Here is a 19,475-nt window from a genome sequence, read left to right as displayed (position 1 = left end):
ATTGGGCTGGGAGATAGGCCCTGTGGTCCCTTCCTGAGTCTGCCACTGATTCCCTGGGTTACTCTCGGATAGTCTCTGACCCTCAGTTTCTTCATTGATAAAATGGGGCAATCAGACTCAACTAAGCTCCTTTTATTTTAAGTAACTTCAGTTTCTCTGACAGTTTCTTCATCCTGAACCTCTACTTCTTTCATCCTCCCTGCCCCAGACCTTTCCCCCTAGGTTTTATAGTAAGTAGTTGATGGTCTGAAAAGCAGAGCAAGTCAGAGCCGGGAGAAATTTAGAGAGATCATCTATTCCTCCGGGCCATATCTGGCCTGTGGCCTATTTTTGTACTGCTTGAGAGTTAAAAATCATTTTTATATTTTAAAATACATCCCTTTTATGTTTGTTTCTTCCTTTTTTTTGTTTAACACTTGAAAAAATATTATCAAAATTTTATGGTTTAAATTCTCCCCTCTCTAGCCCCTTCCCCAGGCAAGAAATAGGATACTCATTATACACGTGAAATCATGCAAAACATATTTCCATATTAGATATGTTGCAAAAATAAAGTGAGAAAAAAGCTTCAATCTGAACTCAGAATTTATCACTTCTCTCTCTGGAGGTGGATGGTATTTTTCATTATGAATCCTTCAGAATTGTCATGGATCATTGTATTGGTCAGAGTAGCTAAGTTTTTCACAATTTATCATCATTGCAACATTGCTGTTACTGTGTACAATGATCTCATGGCATTTCACTTTGCATCAGTTCATATAAATCTTCCCAGGTCTTTTCTGAAACTATTCTGTTCATCATGTTTTATAGCACAAGTACTCCATCACAATGATATACCACAACTTGTTCTGCCATTTCTCAATTGATGAGCATCCCCTCACTTTTCAATTCTTTGCCACCACAAAAAGAGCTGCTATAAATATTTTTGTTCATATAGGTCCTTTCTTTTTTATTTTTTTTAAATCTCTTTGGGATACAGACCTAGTAATGATACTGCTAAGTCAAAGGGTATGCACAATTTTATAGCCCTTTGGGTAAAACTCCAAACTGTTCTCCAAAATATTGGAGAACTCCACGAACTGTGCATTAGTGTACCTGTTTTCCACACCCCCTCCAGCACTTATCATTTTCCTTTTCTGTCATGTTAGCCAATCTGATAAGTATAAAATGGTAGCTCAAAATTGTGGGGCAGCTAGGTGGCACTGGCCCTGGAGTCAGGAGGACCTGAGTTCAAATTTGGCCTCAGACACTTGACACTTACTAGCTGTGTGACCCTGGGCAAGTCACTTAACCCCATTGCCTAGCCAAAAGAAAAAAAAATTGTTTAAATTTGCATTTCTCTGGTTATTATTGATTTAGAGCATTTTTCAAATGATCATTGACAGCTTTGATTTTGTTCTTTGAAAACTGCTGGTTCATAACCTTTGACCATTTATCAACTTGGAAATGGCTCTTATTTTTATAAATTTGGCAGTCCCTATATATATATATAAATGAGGACTTTATCAGAGAAACTTGTAGAATTTTCCCCCAGTTTCCTGCTTTCTTTCTAATGGTGGCTATATTGGTTTTATTTACGCAAAAGCTTTTTTTTAACTTTGAAAAATCGATTTTACTTATATCTTTTGTTTTCACATCACCTATGTTGCCCAGTTTCTCTCTCTTTCTCTCCTCCCAGAAAGCTAGACACTATAACAAATAATTCCTCTAAAGAAGGAGAGAAAAAAGATTCAGTAAAACCTATCAATACATAGGAAAAATCTGACATTATACAGAAGGTCCCATAGCCATGTCACCCCTCCCCCTCCACCTCTTTTTTTTTTTAAATATACATTTATTTATTTTTAGTTTTCAACATTCACTCCCACAAGTTTTTGAATTCCAAATTTTCACCCCATCTGCCCCCTCCCCCACCCCAAGATGTCATGCATTCTGAATATCCCTTCATCTAGTCTATCCTCTCTTCTATCTCTCTCCCCTTCTCTTATCCCCTTACCCTTCTATTTTCCTGTAGGGCAGGATAGATTTCTGTACCACATTTCCTGTATTTCTTATTTCCCAGCAGCATGTGAAAACATTTTTTTTAAACACATGTTTTTAAAACTTTAGGTTTCAAATTTTCTCTCTTCCTGCCTCCCCACCCACCCTCATTGAAAAGGCAAGCAATTCAATATAGGTTGTACATGTGCAAAACACGTCCATAGTAGACATGTGAAAAACTAACTCTATTTCCCTTAATCTTATCCTGCCCTCCCATTTATTCTATTCTTTCTTTTGACTTTTCTCTGAATTTTTACTTCTGATTAACCCCTTTCCCAATCTGCCCTCCTCTCTATCATCCCCCTGCTCTCTTCTCCCCTTCTCCCCCTATTTTCCTGCAGGGTAAGACAGATTTCCATACCCAATTGAATGTGTATGTTATTCCCTCCTTAAGCCAAATCCTATGAGAATAAGATTCACTCATTCCCTGTCACCTTCCCCCATTTCCCCTCCACTGTAAGAGACTTTTCTTTTCTGGTTTTTTTTTTGTGAGATAATTTACCCCATTCTACCTCTCCCTTTCTTCTTCTCAGAGTATAATCCTCTCTCATCCCTTAATTTTATTCTCCAGATATGACCCCTTAATCTTCAACTCACCCTGTGCCCTCTATCTATCTATCTACATATAAATACATATAATTTTTTTCCTCCAACTACCCTAATACTGACAAAGTTCTCATGAGTTATAAATATCATCTTTCCATGCAGGAATGTAAACAGTTCAACTTAATAAGTCTCTTATGATTTCTCTTTCCTGTTTACCTCTTCATGTTCCACCTGAGTCCTGTATTTGAAAGTCACATTTTCTATTCAGCTCTGGTCTTTTCATCAAGAATGCTTGAAAGTCCTCTATTTCACAGAATGACCATTTTTTCCCCCCAAAGGATTATACTCAGTTTTGCTGGGTAGGTGATTCTTGGTTGTAATCCTATCTCCTTTGCCCTCTGGAATATTATATTCCATGCCCTGCGGTCCTTTAATGTAGAAGCTGCTAAATCTTGTGTTATCCTGATTGTGTTTCCACAGTACTTGAACTGTTTCCTTCTGGCAGCTTGTAATATTTTCTCCTTGACCTGGGAACTCTGGAATTTGGCTACAATATTCCTAGGAGTTTTCCTTTGGGGATCTCTTTCAGGAGGAGATCTGTGGATTCTTTCAATTTCTATTTTGCCCTCTGGTTCTACTATATCAGGGCAGTTTTCCTTGATAATTTCTTGAAAGATGATGTCTAGGCTCTTTTTTTGATCATGGCTTTCAGATAGTCCAATAATTTTTAAATTCTCTCTCCTGGATCTATTTTCCAGGTCAGTTGTTTTTCCAATGAGATATTTCACATTGTTTTCTAATTTTTCATTCTTTTGGATTTGTTCTACTGCGTCGTGATTTCTCATAAAGTCACTATCTTCCAATTGCTCTATTCTAATTTTTAAGGAAGTATTTTCTTCAGTAATCTTTTGGACTTCCTTTTCCATTTGGCCAATTTTTGTTTTTAGGGCATTCTTCTCCTCATTGGCTTTTTGGACCTCTTTTGCCATTTGGGTTAGGCTATTTTTTAAGGTGTTATTTTCTTCAGTATTTTTTTGGGTCTCCTTTAGCAAGCTGTTGACTTGTTTTTCATGATTTTCTTGCATCACTCTCATTTCTCTTCCCAGTTTTTCCTCTACTTTTCTTACTTGCTTCTCAAAATCCCTTTTGAGCTCTTCCAAGGCCTGGGACTGATTCATATTTTTCTTGGAGGCTTTGGATGTAGGAGCTTTGACTTTGTTGTCTTCTTCTGGTTGTATATTTTGATCTTCTTTGTCACCAAAGTAAGATTCTATGGTCTGACTCTTTTTGCGCTGCTTGCTCATGATCCCAGCCAATTACTTGAGTTTTAAACTCTTTGTTAAGGTAAAAGTCTGCTTCCAATGTGGAGAATGTATTGTCCCAAGCTTCAGGGGTTTGTACAGCTGTTTTCAGAGATACTTGTAGGGACCTGTAAATTTTCAGTTCTTCCAAGGTGGTATGATAAGGGGCGAGGTGTTTACTCCTTTCCTGGCCTGTGACCACAAGTATTCCTTTCTGTCCTGTAACTGTGAGGAAGGGTTCCTCTCCACAGCCACTCCAAGCTCCACCAGGCCAGTGTTCCTCCTCACCCCCAGCACCACTGCCCAGAACTGTGACCCAGATCCAAATACGGGCAAAGCAAGAGATTCCTGCCTCAGCACTGGCAAAGAGATCCCTGCAATCCCTCTCTGATCAGCCACTGGATTCCCCCTCAGTCTGTGGGCTGGAAGCTTGGGAAGCAGCTGCCCTCCCCCCCAGGGCCACGCTCTTGGGGAATGGAGCTGAAACCCCACCTTCCTGTCTCAGCACCGACAGAAACAGACTTTTCCCACTGACCTTCTAAGTTGTCTTTGGCATTTGTGGATTGAGGAGTCTGGAAACCTCCACAGCTGCCCACGATTCAGTCCTCTGAGGCCTGCTCCAGGTTCGCTGCAGCCTGCGCGGCCACGCTGCACTGCGCTGTGCTCCCAGCCCAGCACAATACACCTTTTTGATCAATCATCCAGGTTGTCTTGGGCTGGAAATTTGTTTCACTCTTTCTTTTTGTGGGTTCTGCTGCTTCAGAATTTGTTTAGAGCCATTTTTTATGAGTATTTGGAGGGGTTCGGAGGATAGCTCAAGCAAATCACTGCTTTCACTCTGCCATCTTGGCTCCTCCCCCTCAAAAACTTTTTAATTACATGTAATCAAATTGATCCATTTTGCTTCCTGTGATCTTCTCTATTTCTTATTTGGTCATGAACTCTTCCCTTATCCATAGATCTGCAAGGGAATTTTTTTCCCATCCTCCCCTAATTTGTACATCTCCCTTTATATCTGAGTAATATACTCATTTTTACATTATGCTAGTGTACAGTGTGGGATGTTGGTCTATGTGTAATTTCTTCCAGTCTGCCTTTTAGTTTTCCTGTAGTTTTTATTGAATAAAATACATAAAATTTTAAAATACAATAAAACTAAAATTTAAAAAGTAGTTAGCTTTCTAGGCCATATAAAAATGTGGAGGATCAATCCAATTGTAGTTTGTGGACCCCCAATCTATTATAACCACTTCATTTCATAGAGAAGGGCATCTGAGTCTCTGAGAGCTGAACTAACTTGATCTAAGCAACATAGGAAGTTAATGGTAAAGACGTGATCTGAACTCAGGTCCCCTTAGCTTTTAGGTCAGGGTTCTTCCCAGTACACCATGGTTGCATTGCCTTTACTTCATTCTGTCAGTATTCAGGAGCCTTGTGAATGATCTTTGTGAGGATCAAAGAGACAATAAGTGAGTTCCCCTAAATGTAAGGTATTTAAGTTTAATCCTTTATTAAGGAATCTGTAGTTTTTCTTTTTCTTCAACCTATCCAGAATGCACTTTCTATCTCCTATTTTTTTTTTCTAGGTGTCCCCAATACAGCAAACTCTGAATTTCTTGGCTTCTCTATTCCTGTTCCCTGCTGCCAATGGTAAGAGGCAACAGATACAAATTTCTCCAAGGAAAAAAATATAAGCTATTATTATTATTATTATTTTAATTGGGCAGTGTATAATGGAGCTAGATGTAGTTCCACAATCAGTAGTGGTGGGTTCTATTTGCTTTTCCACTGTTCACTCTATCTTGGGCAAGTCATGTCCCTTCGATGTGCCTTAGTTTCAAATCTCTGTCTAGCCACCCTTGAAGGGCTGCTTTGGGGACTGAATGAAATAATGGATGGTAAAGCACTTTGGAAAGTATGAAATTCAGGATACACTCATATGAGGCAGTGTTGGGTAAGGGCTGTTTCCTTTGGCACCAGAGCATCTCATCCTGCCTATATTGCCTTTGACCTGGTGAGGAGACATTGGGTGCTAGATTAGTGCAAAATGAAGGTGGCTGTCAGGCCACCCTATACTAGCATAGACCTTCATTTCTTAATCCTTTGCCCCAAGATCAGCCTCCAAATGGAGCCCAATTCAAGCTGACAGAAGGCAGGTTCAGTTGTGGGGCAGCAGTTAAAGGCAATGACAGCTTTCACGTGTGTTCTGATTCTCTGCATAACAGATCTTTGCTGCCTTTATTTTTAGCAAAGCTTCAGGCTGGTTTCTCCCTCCCTCTGACAAGAGACATTTCCTTCTATGACTTCATTCTGCAGCCTTATAAGGTCAGTGTAAAGCACCGCTCCAAGGAGGAGGAGATTCTGGGATGGTTGAGGTAACCTAGTGCCCTGGTTTGGGATTTCAGGAGAGGAGTGAGGGTTGGAAGAGGGGATTTGTTGGAGGATCAAGCTCAGAACTTCAGTAGGGCCCTGGGATGGGAGTGGGAGGGAAAGAAAAGAAGTAGACCTGGATGAGGAGTAGAGATGGATTGGCTTCCATTACACACAGATGAGAGGTTTGGCTTCCATTCACAAATTGCTGCTGTATCTGCCTTAACATTGACAAGTATCTCTGACACATGGGAATTTAATTCCAACACCACTAACCCCATCCCAACCTCAATAGAACTATCAGATGAATTTCTGAACCAGACCAAAAATCCAAACCTTATTTGGGTACTCAAGGACTGAGGGAGGGAAGTGGCCTGAAATTTTTTTTGAAGCTGGTTTTAAGGCAGGATCCCTGGACATTTAATGCTGACAGAGAGAAACTTTGTTAAATTGGTGGAGGAAGTTGTACTGTGTAGATGGTAGTCTGTATATTTGAGACACCAAAAGGGTATTCACCGAATACTGCTCTGTTCTCCACTTTACATTGCATGGCTTTAGGAAATTGGATCAAAACTCGACTGGGGAGAGGTATCAAAAGCAGAGCGAAGACTGGCTCATGTGGAAGTCAGATCTCAAGAAGATAACTACCTAGGTCCAAGTTTAGGAAGGGAGGAAGGAAACAAAAAAGTCCTCTGAGCAGCTACATCCTATGGCATGAAATTCATGCTCCTTAAGTTCCTCTTGGTCCCTTCCTCCTATCTTACTTACTATTATTTCAGACACAATTCTAAGGAATTGGGCTCTATTTTGTTGTGACCTTACACCCCACAACAGAAGAAAGAAATTAGCAGGTAGAAGCAACGAGAAGTGACAACTTAAAGTTATGAGGAGTCAAAATTATTATGAAAGTAAGACTATGAGCTTAAAAATCAAAGTTTAAGCTCATTTAGAAAGGACAAATTAAATTAAGATGCTTAGTTTATTTAAGAAATCCAGGAATGGTTCAATTAAAAAAAAATGAATGTTTCTAGGGTAAGCTTCTAAATGCAAGTGAATAAATGGAAAGTGGAAATGGTATAAAAGAAAGAAGACGTAGTAGAAGCCCTGCAAGACCCAGCTCGGGTATTAACTTACTTTTGTGACCTTGGGAACATCCTTTCCTCTCTCTGGGCCCTAGCTTGTTTCTCCATACAGTGAAAGGGTTAGATGACCTCTGAGGTCCTTTAAATCTATGTCTCTAAGAACAGCTTGTTTTCCAACCTCATGAGATGAATGAGCTGTTTCTTTCTGATCTAGACTATGGACAGGCCTGCTGAGATGGTGACGATGGTGGTGGTCTCTAGCTAGCAGTGTCTTCTGACTATGCTTTAGTGAGAGATAGTAAAGGGAAAGGATTTGACATTGCTAGAAGCTTTTGGTATATCTTCTCCCTTAGGTGATGAAAAACATAACATAGGACAAGAGGGCAGCACCGGGCACCCACAACTATCTTATATGTGCTCGGCCAATGAAAGTTACATGACAGATGACATTGATCTATATTGCTCAGAAAATCACCTGCCAGTTGGAAAAAAGGATAAATGGATATACAAAGCTGGGCTCAATGCAGACCACGGGGTTTAGGAACGGCAGGGTTGTGATATCTCTCAGTTGACCTAGCTTCTTATTAAAGTGAGAATTTGCATTTCTCATTGAAGGCAGCTCACATTAAATTGGAGACCTGTCTTTTGGGAGGAAAGGATGATCTTTTCTGTTTATTCTTTTCTGATCCTCCCCTAGAACTATCTGCTTTTGGGAGCCAACATCCATTATGGACTAGAGAGTGAAAACTGACTGGAGAACATCAAAAGCATGCTGGAAACAAAAAGGTCACCTTCCCACCTCCATGTACCTGAGCAGTGTTTCTTCTGCTTCTTTGCCTGTCCTTGTGGAAATTGGAGGCTGTATTTCCTAATCAACGACTTTCAGCAAAGCAGAAGATATTCCTTATAGATATTTTTTCTTTCTCATCTCATCTTTTCCATATCCAGGGTCTAAATCGTCCCCTGATATTCCTCTCTCTCCTGACAAGGCCATCTCATAGCAGAGAAAAGGGAAGGGAAAGGAAGAAGGGCACTTACTCTTCTTGCAACACAAAAACCATTAAATATTTATTATGTTAACTTTAGTGTCAATCTCATTTGATTTCAACATGAAACTTCTTGCGAGCATGCTCAGGCTTTGAAGGATTTTGTGAAATATTAGCTCTGGAATTATAATTAGGCAAATTAAGTTGGTTGAGTGTAGTGGAGAGGCATAGAGGACAACCTGTCCTGGTCTGGTACAATTGCCCCAGCAACCTCTGGGAGGAGAAGGAGGAAAATGGGCAGGAAAGGAGCAGGACTATAGTGGCATGATATAGGACCAATGGAAGGTCATGAGATATGTGGATATTGGGTAAGAAGAATTCCATAAAGCAGAAATTCTTAATCTTTTTTTGTGTCATGAATGTCTTTTGCAGACTGGTGAAACCTATGGACCCTTTCTCAGAATGTTTTTAAATTCACAAAACACAGAACGTTACAAAGTAAACAAATTATGATGAAATACAATTGTCAAAATATTTTTTAAAATTAAATTCATGGACCCTAGCTTAAAAATATCTGCTATATAGAGATGCACACCTTCCAGATGTTAGAATCCTAGGGCTTAAAAACCCTTTCATCCTACCCTAGTTATGCCTTAGCTCATTAGAACTGGATGGGATTTTTGCAATCGCAGTATCATAGGCTCATAGATTTAAGGCTAGAAGGATCTAGTTTCCTCATTTCATAGATGAGGAAACTGAGGTCCAGAGAAGGTAAGGAATTTGCCTAATGTTGCACAAGTCCCAAGTAGCAGCACCAGGACTCAAGCATCCGTTATACCACAATGTCTATCCATGATTCTATGACATTCACTTAAAGTCAGTTTAGTAAAATAGCAGCATGACAGCACTCCATGTGTTATAGATTTCAGTTTCAAGTTCCAGATGTGGATAGGAATAGTAAAAAAATCAACATTCCCATGAAATGATGTTTAGTGTGTCATGGAGACTGCATAATGACACCAAGTAGAGAGATCAGATAAGGCTCCCTGGATGAAGTAGCATCTGTTTGGCTTTCAAAGATAGCTAAGAAATGAACAAGTGGGTATTGAGAGGAGGTGAGTAAAAGAATATAGATGAAAAGGCGCCAAGCATTTTTAGAGGCTAAAGATTGGCAAGACATGAAAGAGAATAGTTGAAAATGTGTGTGGCTAAGCCCTGGGGATACAAAGAAAGGCAAAAGCCTGCCAGTCCCTGCTCTCAAAGAGCTCATAATGTCATGGGAGAGACAGCATGCTAACAACTATGTACAGCCAAACTACATATAGGATAAATGGAAGTTAATTGACAAAGGGAAGATACTAGAAATGATGAGGACAGAGAAAAGCTGATTGTAGAAGGTGAGATTTTTAGCTGTGACTTGAAGGAAGCCGGGGAGGCCAGGAAGCAGAGATAAGGAGGAAAGAATATACCAGGCATGGGGCACAGCCAATAAAAATGTTCATTGTCTGGAGAAGGAATGTGATATTCAAGGGAAAGCAAGGATGCTAAAGTCACTGGATTATAGAGTACATAGCTGGAAGCATTGGTGTGTGTAGGGTCCAATATTCCCCATGCACAGGGATATTCTCAGCTTCCCCAAACAAAGGAGTTAGTTTTTATACTGAAGGAAGAAGCTGAAAACTCCAGATCATTTATAAATAGTAGTTTAATCAATTGGGTTACTTACATTAGGGGCCAGTCTGGGGCAGCTGTCAGACAAAAAAGTCTCAATAATTGATTAATCTCCACAAAGAACCCCCCCCCAAAAAAAAAAGCCTGGTGATAATTTATAGGAAACAGACAGAAGTAGGATATGCTATAGAGCACATTGCTCCTGATTGGTGAATATTTTGGGTTTTTGCTTAATAATGAGCTCATTTCTGAGTGTGGGTGTTAAGCTACTGCTGTTGGGTAAATGCCCAAACACAGGATTGTATACTGGTCATAAACTAGTCACTGTGTCCAAGTTATGGTTGTTACCAGTCACAGTATCTAAGTTATGGCTTTCACTTCTATTGTGTTTCATGGCTTTTCCCCAATAGGGACCCCACATTGTGTAAGACTGGAAAGGTAGGAGAGTATGGCAAGATTTGAACATAGGTCTGATCCAACACCTGCCCCCTCCCAAAAAAAAGATACTTGGACTACCTACTTCACAGGGTTTGTGTGAGGATACAACAAGCATAACATACTTCATAAATAATAAAACAGACCCCTTTTCCATTATACTTTGAGGTCTGCAAAAACATTCCTTAAAATAACCTTTCATTTTAAGGATGAAGAAACAGGCTTAGAGAAGGTACATGATTTGCCTGAGGTCATATGGCTTATGAGTATGCAAATAAAATACTTTATTATTCTTATTATTGTAATCCTTGTGTCAGATTATTTGTATAAAGCCTTCATTTTGATTCTTTTGTGGATGTTCTTTCCATTTCATTGTTGTAGTTACTGCGTATGCTGTTTTCTTGGCTCAGTTTATTTATATTTGCTTTAGTTCATATAAGTCTGGCTCCTCTTTATTTGTTATGTTTTACATATAATTTCTTTCACAGCACAGTAATATTCCATTATATTTATGTACTGCAAGTTGTTTGGACATTTCTCAACTGATGGGAATCTACTCCCCCCCCCCCCAGTTATTTGCTAGTACAAAAAGTATTTTCTATATATAATATGTTTCTTCTTATCAATGACCTCCTTGGAATATGTGCCTAGCAATGGAATTCCTAAGTCAAAAGGTGTAGAATTTTTAACCACTTTATTTGAATTAGTCCAAATAGCTTTCCAAAATGTTTGTACTAATTCACATCTTCAGCAACAAAATATTAGTGTGCTTTTCTTTCCACAACTACTCTAACACTGATTATTCTCATATTTTGTCACTTTTGCCAATTTGCTGGATGAGACATAAAACCTCAGTATTGTTTTGGTTTTCATTTCTTTTATTATTCTCTTGGTGGTTAGATGCTACAGTGGACAGAGTGTGAGACCTAGAGTTAGGAAAACTCAAGTTCAAATCTGGCCTCAGATATTTGCTAACTATATGACCCTGAGCAAATGATTTACTATATTTGTCTCAGTGTCCTCATCTGTGAAATAGGGACAATAATAGTATCTTCCTCTCAAAATTGTATCAATTAAAATAATAATTTAAAGTGCTTAGTACAATGCCTGGCACATAATAAGTATTATAAAAAATGTTAGGAAGAAGAAGAAGAAGAAGAAGAAGAAGAAGAAGAAGAAGAAGAAGAAGAAGAAGAAGAAGAAGAAGAAGAAGAAGAAGAAGAAGAAAAGAAGAAGAAGAAAAGGAGGAGGAGGAGGAGGAGGAGGAGGTGGGGTGATGGTGGTGGTAGTAGTAGTAGTAGTAGTGATTTGGAGCATTCTTCATATGGTTGTTAATATTTGGCAGTTTCTTTGACTACTCATCTATTGGGAAATGGATTCTGGTCTTGCATATTTCTTTTAATTATATAAGAGTGTACATATGTATTGGATTCCTAAACTTTATCTGCAAAATTTTATACAAAGATTTTTTTTACCCTATTCATTCCTTCTCATCCAAATATGTTAATTTTGTTTTCCAGAAGTTTTTCAATTTCCTGAAAATGATCTCTTCTATCTTTTGTAATTGCCCCTATTCCTTGTTTTGTTAAGAATTCATCTCCTATCTACAGTTGTTAGATGTATATTTCTAATTGCCTTCCCTTCTAACTTCTTATGGTATAACCTTTAATATTTAGTTTGTGTATCCATTTTAAATTTATTATAGAATATGGTGTTAGATGTTGGTCTAAGAACAATTTCTTCCTGACTAATTTCCTGTACTATTTACAATTCTTATCAAAAAGAGATTTCTTGTCTAAGCAATTTATATTTTGGGATTATCAAACACTCAGTTATGGAATTCAGTTATGTCTGATCTTTCCTAATCTAATCTGTTTTATTTATATGCTTTTTTTTTTTAAAAAAAAGCAGGTCAAATAGTTTTTATTGTCACTGCTTTACAATGCAATTTGAAGTCTGGAAGGGCTAGTACTACCTCTTCATTTATTCTTTTTCATTCTTTGTTTTAATATTCTAGTTCTTTACTTCCTCTGAATAAATTTTATTATGTTGGCTAGCTCTGTAAAGAATCCCTTTTGTAGTAGGGAGAAGCTAATAGAAAGGAGTGTGGATTAATAAAGTCAGTGGTCAGAAGCAAAACAGACTTTTGAGAAGGGACAGGGAAAAAAGAGAGAGAGAATAAAAAAAGAAAAAAATAGAATGAAGGTAAATACACAGTTAGTAATCAAAACCTATGAATGTGAATGGGATGAACTCACCCATAAAATGGAATTAGATAACAGAATGGATAAGAAACCAGAATCCAGTAATTTGTTGTGCACAAGAAACATACTTGAAACAGAGAGACACATACACAGTAAAAATAAGAGACAGAATCTGTTATTTTTCAGCTGAGGTTAAAAAAAAAATAGGGGTAGCAATCATGATCTCAGACAAAGCAAAAGAGTCATAATTAAAAGGGACAAACAGGGAAGCTACATTTTGCTAAAAGATACAATAGACAATGAAGTAAAATCAATACTAAACATATTTGAATGAAATAATATAGCATCCAAATTCTTAAAGAAATAGTTAAATGAGATACAAGAGGAAATAGTAAAACTATGCTACTGAGGGAACTTAACATTTCCCTCTCAGAAGCAGACAAATCTAACAAAAAAAATAAAAAGAAAGGAGTTAAGGAGGTGAATAGAATTTTTTAAAAGGTCAATATTATAGGCCTCTGGAAAAGTCAAAGGGGAGTAGGAAGGAGCGTACCTTTTTCTCAGATACACATGGAACCTTCACAAATTTGACCGTGCATTAAGGCATAAAAACCTCACAAACAAGTGTAAAAAAACCAGAAATGTTGAATGCATCCTTTTCAGACCACAATGCAGTAAAATATGACATTTGATAAAGGGCTATGGAGACAGAGATTTAAAAATAATTGGAAATTAAACAATCTAATCCTAAGGAATGAGTGGGTCAATCAACAAATCATAGACGCAATAAGTTCATTAATGAGAAAGATAACAATGAGACAACATACCAGAATCTATTGGATGGAGCCAAAGCAGTATTTATGGGGATATTTATACCTCTAACTGCTAATATCAATAAAAGAGAGAAAGAGCACATCAATTAATTGGGCACACAATTAAAAAAAAACTAGAAAAAACAAATTAAATGTTTCCAATTAAGATCAAATTAAAAATCCTAAAAACCAAAGGAGAGATTAATAAAATTGAAAGTAAAACTATTGAAATCATAAATAAAATTAGGAGCTAGTTTTATGGGAAAAAACAATAAAGTAGATAAATATTTGTTAATTTGATTTAAAAAAAGAAAGAGCCAAATAACCAGCATTAAAAAAAAGGGTGTGACTGCATCACCAATGCAAATACAACTAAAGAAATTTTTAGGAGCTATTTTGCCTATTCATATTCTAATAAATCTGACAAGCTAAGTGAAATGGATAAATATTTACAAAAATGTAAATTGCTTAGGTTTAAAGAAGAAACAGAATATTAAATAATACTTTCTCAGAAAAAAAATATTAACAAGCCATGAATGAGCTTCCTAGGAAAAAATATCTAGGACCAGATGGACTTAAAAGTGAATCCTACCTAACATTTAAGGAACAATTAATCCTAATACTATATAAACTACTTGAAAAAAATAATTAAAGAAATAATCCTATCAAATTTCTTTTATGACATTAATATAGCTTTGATATCTAAACCAGGAAGAGCAAAAACAGAGAAAGAAATCTATAGACCAAATTCCCTAATGAATATTGATGCAAAAATGTTAAATAAAATACTAGCAAGAAGATTACAGCAATTTTATCACAAAGACCATACATTATGACCAAGTGGGATATTAACAGGAATGCAGGGCTGGTTCAATATAAGGAAAACCATAAGCATAATTTACTATATCAAAAAAACAACAAATCTTATTATTATTTCATTAGATGCGGAAAAAGCTTTCAACAAAATACAAAATTCATTCCTATTTAAAATAAAACACTAGAAAACATAGGAATAGAGTATTTTTTTAAATTAATTTATTTATTTTTAGTTTTCAACATTCACTTCCACAAGATTTTGAGTTCCAAATTTTCTCACCAGTCATCCCTCCCCCAACCGCAAGATGGTGTGCATTCTGAATACCCCTTCTCCTAATCTGCCCTCCCTTCTATCTCCTTCCCCCCTTCTCTTATCCTTTTCCCTTCTATTTTCCTATAGCACAAAGGAGATTTCTATACCCCATTGCCTGTATATCTTATTTTTCAGTTGCACGTGAAAACAATTTTTGACATTTGTTTTTAGGGGCAGCTAGCTGGGACAGTAGATTGAGCACCGGCCCTGAAGTCAGGAGGACCTGAGTTCAAATCTTGCTCAGACCAAACACTTGATACTTAATAGCTGTGTGACCCTGGGCAAGTCACTTAACCCCAATTGACCATAGGGATAAAAAACGGAAATAAAAAGACTGAAAACACCATTTGTTTTTAAAACTTTGGGTTCCAAATTTTCTCCCTTCTTCCCTCGAAGAAGGAGCAACTCAATACAGGTTGTACATGTGCAGTCATGCAAAACACTTCCATAGTAGTCATGTTGTGAAAAACTAACTGCACTTCCTTTCATCCTATCCCACCCCCTGTTTATTCTATTCTCTCTTTTGACCCTGTCCCTCCTCAGAAGTATTTGTTTCTGACTACCCCCTCCCCCAATCTGCCCCTCCCTCTATCATCCCCCCACTCTCTTATCACCTTCCCCTCCTATTTTCCTCTAGGGTAAGATAAATTTCCATACCCAATTGAGCTTGTATGGTATTCTCTCCTTAAGTCAAATCTGATGAGAGTAAGATTCACTTATTCCCTTTCACTTCCCCCCACTTCCCCTCCACTACAAAAGCCTTTTCTTGTCTGTTTTATGTGAGATAATTTACCCCATTCTATATCTCCCTTTCTCCTCCCAGCATAATCCTCTCTCACCCCTTAATTTTATTTTTAGATATCACCCCTTTATCTTCAACTCACCTTGTGTCCTCTATCTATCTATCTATCTATCTATCTATCTATCTATCTATCTGTCTGTCTGTCTGTCTGTCTGTCTGTCTGTCTGTCTATCTATCTATCTATCTGTCTGTCTGTCTATCTATCCATCCATATATATATATTTTCCCTCCAACTACTCTAATGCTGACAAATGTCTCATGAGTTACAACTATCATCTTTCCATATAGGAATATAAACAGTTCATCCTTAATAAGTTCCTTATGATTTCTCTTTCCTGTTTACCTCTTCATGCTTTTCTTGGGTCTTGCATTTGAAAGTCAAATTTTCTATTCAGCTCTGATCTTTTCATCAAGAATGCTTGAAAGTCCTCTATTTCACTGAATATCCATTTTCCCCCTGAAGGTTTATGCTCAGTTTTTCTAGGTAGGTGATTCTTGGTTGTATCCTATATTCTTTGACATCCAGAATATTACATTCCAAGCCCTCTGGTCCCTTAATTTAGAAGCTGCTAAATCTTGTGTTATCCTGATTGTCTTTCCATAATACTTGAATTGTTTCTTTCTGGCTGCTTGCAACGTTTTCTCCTTGAGTTGGGAACCCTGGAATTTGGCTATAATATTCCTAGGAGTTTTCCTTTGGGGAGCTCTTTCAGGAGGTGATTGGTGTTTTCTTTAAATTTCTATTTTACCCTCTGGTTCTAAAATATCAGGACAATTTTCCTTGATAATTTCTTGAAAGATCTTTTTTTTTGATCACGGCTTCAGATAGTCTATTAATTTAAAAATTATTTCTCCTGTATCTCTTTTCCAAGTCAGTTATTATTATTTTTTTGTTGTTTCAAAAAGCTTTTATTTGTGGCTTCCCTAAATGCAAAATATCAGAAAACAATCCACTGCAGAGACAACATTTTATAGTAAAGAAATAGTATATTTATCCCTTCCTTTCCCTTGAGTATACATGCTTTCATCTTATTATGAACATTTAAGAGCAGTTTTCTGTGTCTAGATACGTGACTTGTTTAAAAAAGGCACCCATAATCATGGCCCTCCACCATTCTGCACATCACTCAGCAGGCACTGTGCAGCTTCTCTGTAGTCTCAACCATACACTGTAACATAATTAAAAAGCTCTTTTGCCCAATCTAACAAAGTATTTTAAGATTGTATTCTGCTTTCCTGTTATTCTCCAACTTTTTCCTAACTGTGGTCAGAACACTCAACATTTGAGGGAAAAAAAAACAAATAAATCATTACAAATTGTTGGTCATAAATTAGGGAGGTGAAGCTCAAAATCAGGCATCTTAAATTGTCTCCTCCCTCAAATGGATAATTAGAAAAAGAGATGACTTGTCTATCAGGTCAGTTAAAGGGGTCCTATTCCTGCAATGCTCCTAAATGCTCCCTTTCCTAAATGCCAGCCATACTAGTTGGCTGATGATGGAGACTGCAACAGATCTCACAAAGACTGAAGTCCCAAACAGTGCCATCCCAGAGAGAGCCAGCAGAGCAACAAGGGAGTTAGTTCAGTGACCCAAGTGAAACGCTGGTAAAGGCACAAGGAGAGGAATCATGGGTGACTTTTAGTGCCATTTTCATTTAACAAGCCATTAGTAGAGCAGCCCCAAAACTCCTGACTTTCATCACCCCAAGATGTTTAGATCAATTACTGTAGGAAGACATTATTGGCAGGCTGGTATCCCTTCTGGTAGAGATCTTCAAGGGAGCTTCAGCCAGACCCCAGCATGGTCCTCCCGGCGTAACCTACGGCTGAGGGGTATACCGTAGGTATTTCTTGCCCAATGGGAGCTCTTTGGTGAAGACGCCTTTGGGGAACAGTTTTTTGGCTTCCTCTTCAGAGACAGTTGGAACAACCATGATACTATCCCCACATTTCCAGTCAACAGGAGTATGCAGATAACTGAAGGGAATCAACCGCTCTGAGGATCTTGTCAAAGTTCCTGCTGGTAGTTGCTGGGTAAAGGATAGACAGCTTCAACTTCTTATCGGGGCCAAAAATAAATACCACACGAGCTGTCAGAGGCAAGCCCTGCCCGCCCCGTTCATCTGGGTCTAACATGCCCAACTTGATGGCAAGGTCCCGGTTGTGATCATCGATGATGGGGAAAGGCAGCTTCTCTGTGGGCTCGTCTCCATTGTATGCATTGATATCCTTACTCCAGGCAAGATGGTCTTGGACAGAGTCAATAGAAAGGGCGATCATCTTAACATTCCCCTTCGCAAATTCTGTCGCCAGCTTTGCAGCACAGCCCAGCTCTGTTGTGCACACTGGAGTAAAATCCCGAGGGTGGCAGAAGAGGATGCCCCATGAGTCTCCAAGGAAGTCGTGGAAATGGATGCGGCCTACCGTGGTATCCGCCTCGAAGTTGGGGGCCTCGTCTCCAAGCAGCAGACCTCTGGGCATGGCAGCGGTGGTGGCGGGGGCAAGCGGCAGGAGTACCGGGAGGACAAGGAGCAGGAGCCGCAGGCAACAAGGGCGCTCCCCAAGTCAGTTATTTTTCCAATGAGATATTTCACATTGTCTTCTATTTTTTCATTCTTTTGGTTTTGTTTTACAATGTCTTGATTTCTCATGAAGTCACTAGCTTCCATTTGCTCCCTTCTATTTTTTTCAAATTTTATTAATTCATTTTGATTTATCAACAATCACTTCCATACGTTTTTGAGTTGAAAATTTTTCTCCCCCTTCTTCCCCCCACCCTCCCCAAGACAGCACACAATCTGATATAGACTTTACATTTACATACCCATGAAACATATTTTCACATTAGTGAAGTTGTAAGTAAAAAGTAAAACCAATAGGAGGAACCATCAGAAAGATGAAACAAAACTCAACAGAAGGTAAAAATAAGTGGTAGCGATTCGACTTCCATAGTTCTTTCTTTGGATGTGGATAGCATTTTCCATCCTGAGGCCTCTGGAGATGTCTTAGATCCTTGTAATGCTGAGAAGGGTTCAGTTTAACAATATTAGTCATTGCATAATGTGGCTGTTATTGTGTACCTCCCTTCTAATTTTTAAGGAAGTATTTTCTTCAGTGAGCTTTTGGACTTCCCTTTCCATTTGGCCGATTCTGCTTTTCAAGACATTCTTGTCCTCATTGGCTTTTTGGACCTCTTTTGCCATTTGGGTTAGGCTATTTTTTAAAGTGCTATTTTCTTCAGTATTTTTTGAGTCTCCTTTAGCAAGCTGTTGACTTGTTTTTCATAATTTTCTTACATCACTCTCATTTCTCTTCCCAAGTTTTCCTCTACTTCTCTTACTTGCTTCTCAAAATTCTTTTTTAGCTCTTCCATGGCCTGGAACTGATTTATATTTTTCTTGGAGGCTTTGGATGTAGGAGCTTTGACTTTGTTGTCTTCTTCTGTTGTATGTTTTTATCTTTTTTGTCACCAAAGATTCTATGATCTGAGTTGGTTTTTTTCTTTTTTTTTTTTTTTGTCCAGTTTGCTCATGATTCCAGCCAATTACTTGAGTTTTAAACTCTTTGTTAAGGTAAGAGTCTGCTTCTAGTGTGGAGAATGTACTGTCCCAAGCTTCAGGGGTTTTGTGCAGCTTTTTTCAGAGATAATTCTAGGGACCTGTAAATTTTCAGTTCTTCCAAGGTGGCATGATCAAGGGTGAGGTGTTTACTTCTTTCCTTGTCTGTGCTCTGGTCTATGAGTGAGCACAAGCACTCTTTTCTGCCTTGGAACTGTGAAGAGGATTTTCTCTGCACTGCAGCACCATGCCAGTTTTCTTCCTTGCCCCAGGACCATCACCCAGAACTGTGACCCAGATCCAAGCACAGGCAAAGTGGAGATTCTTGCCTTAGCCCCAGCAAAAAGAATCCCTGCAATCCTCCTATGATCAGCCACTTGATTCCCCCTCAGTCTGTGGGCAGGAAGCTTTGGAAGCAGCTGCCACCCTGGGGCTAGGGCTGGGACTGAACTTTTCTTTCACCAACATCCAATAGACTTTTCCTAATGACCTTCCAAGTTGTCTGGAATTTGTGGGTTGAGAAGTCTGGAAACTGCCAT

General features: G+C 38.3%; 1 pseudogene; it reads right to left on the bottom strand.

Moving 5' to 3' along the window:
• Positions 1 to 17,184: 17,184 nt before the first annotated feature.
• Positions 17,185 to 17,860, bottom strand: LOC110211316 (peroxiredoxin-6 pseudogene; annotated as a pseudogene).
• Positions 17,861 to 19,475: the final 1,615 nt, after the last annotated feature.

Source organism: Phascolarctos cinereus, unplaced genomic scaffold (assembly GCF_003287225.1).
Source record: "Phascolarctos cinereus isolate Bilbo 61053 unplaced genomic scaffold, phaCin_HiC Scaffold_2;HRSCAF=192, whole genome shotgun sequence".
Lineage (NCBI taxonomy): Eukaryota > Metazoa > Chordata > Mammalia > Diprotodontia > Phascolarctidae > Phascolarctos > Phascolarctos cinereus.
Note: the sequence above shows the minus strand (reverse complement) of the source record. Positions and strands in the feature narration are given on the sequence as shown.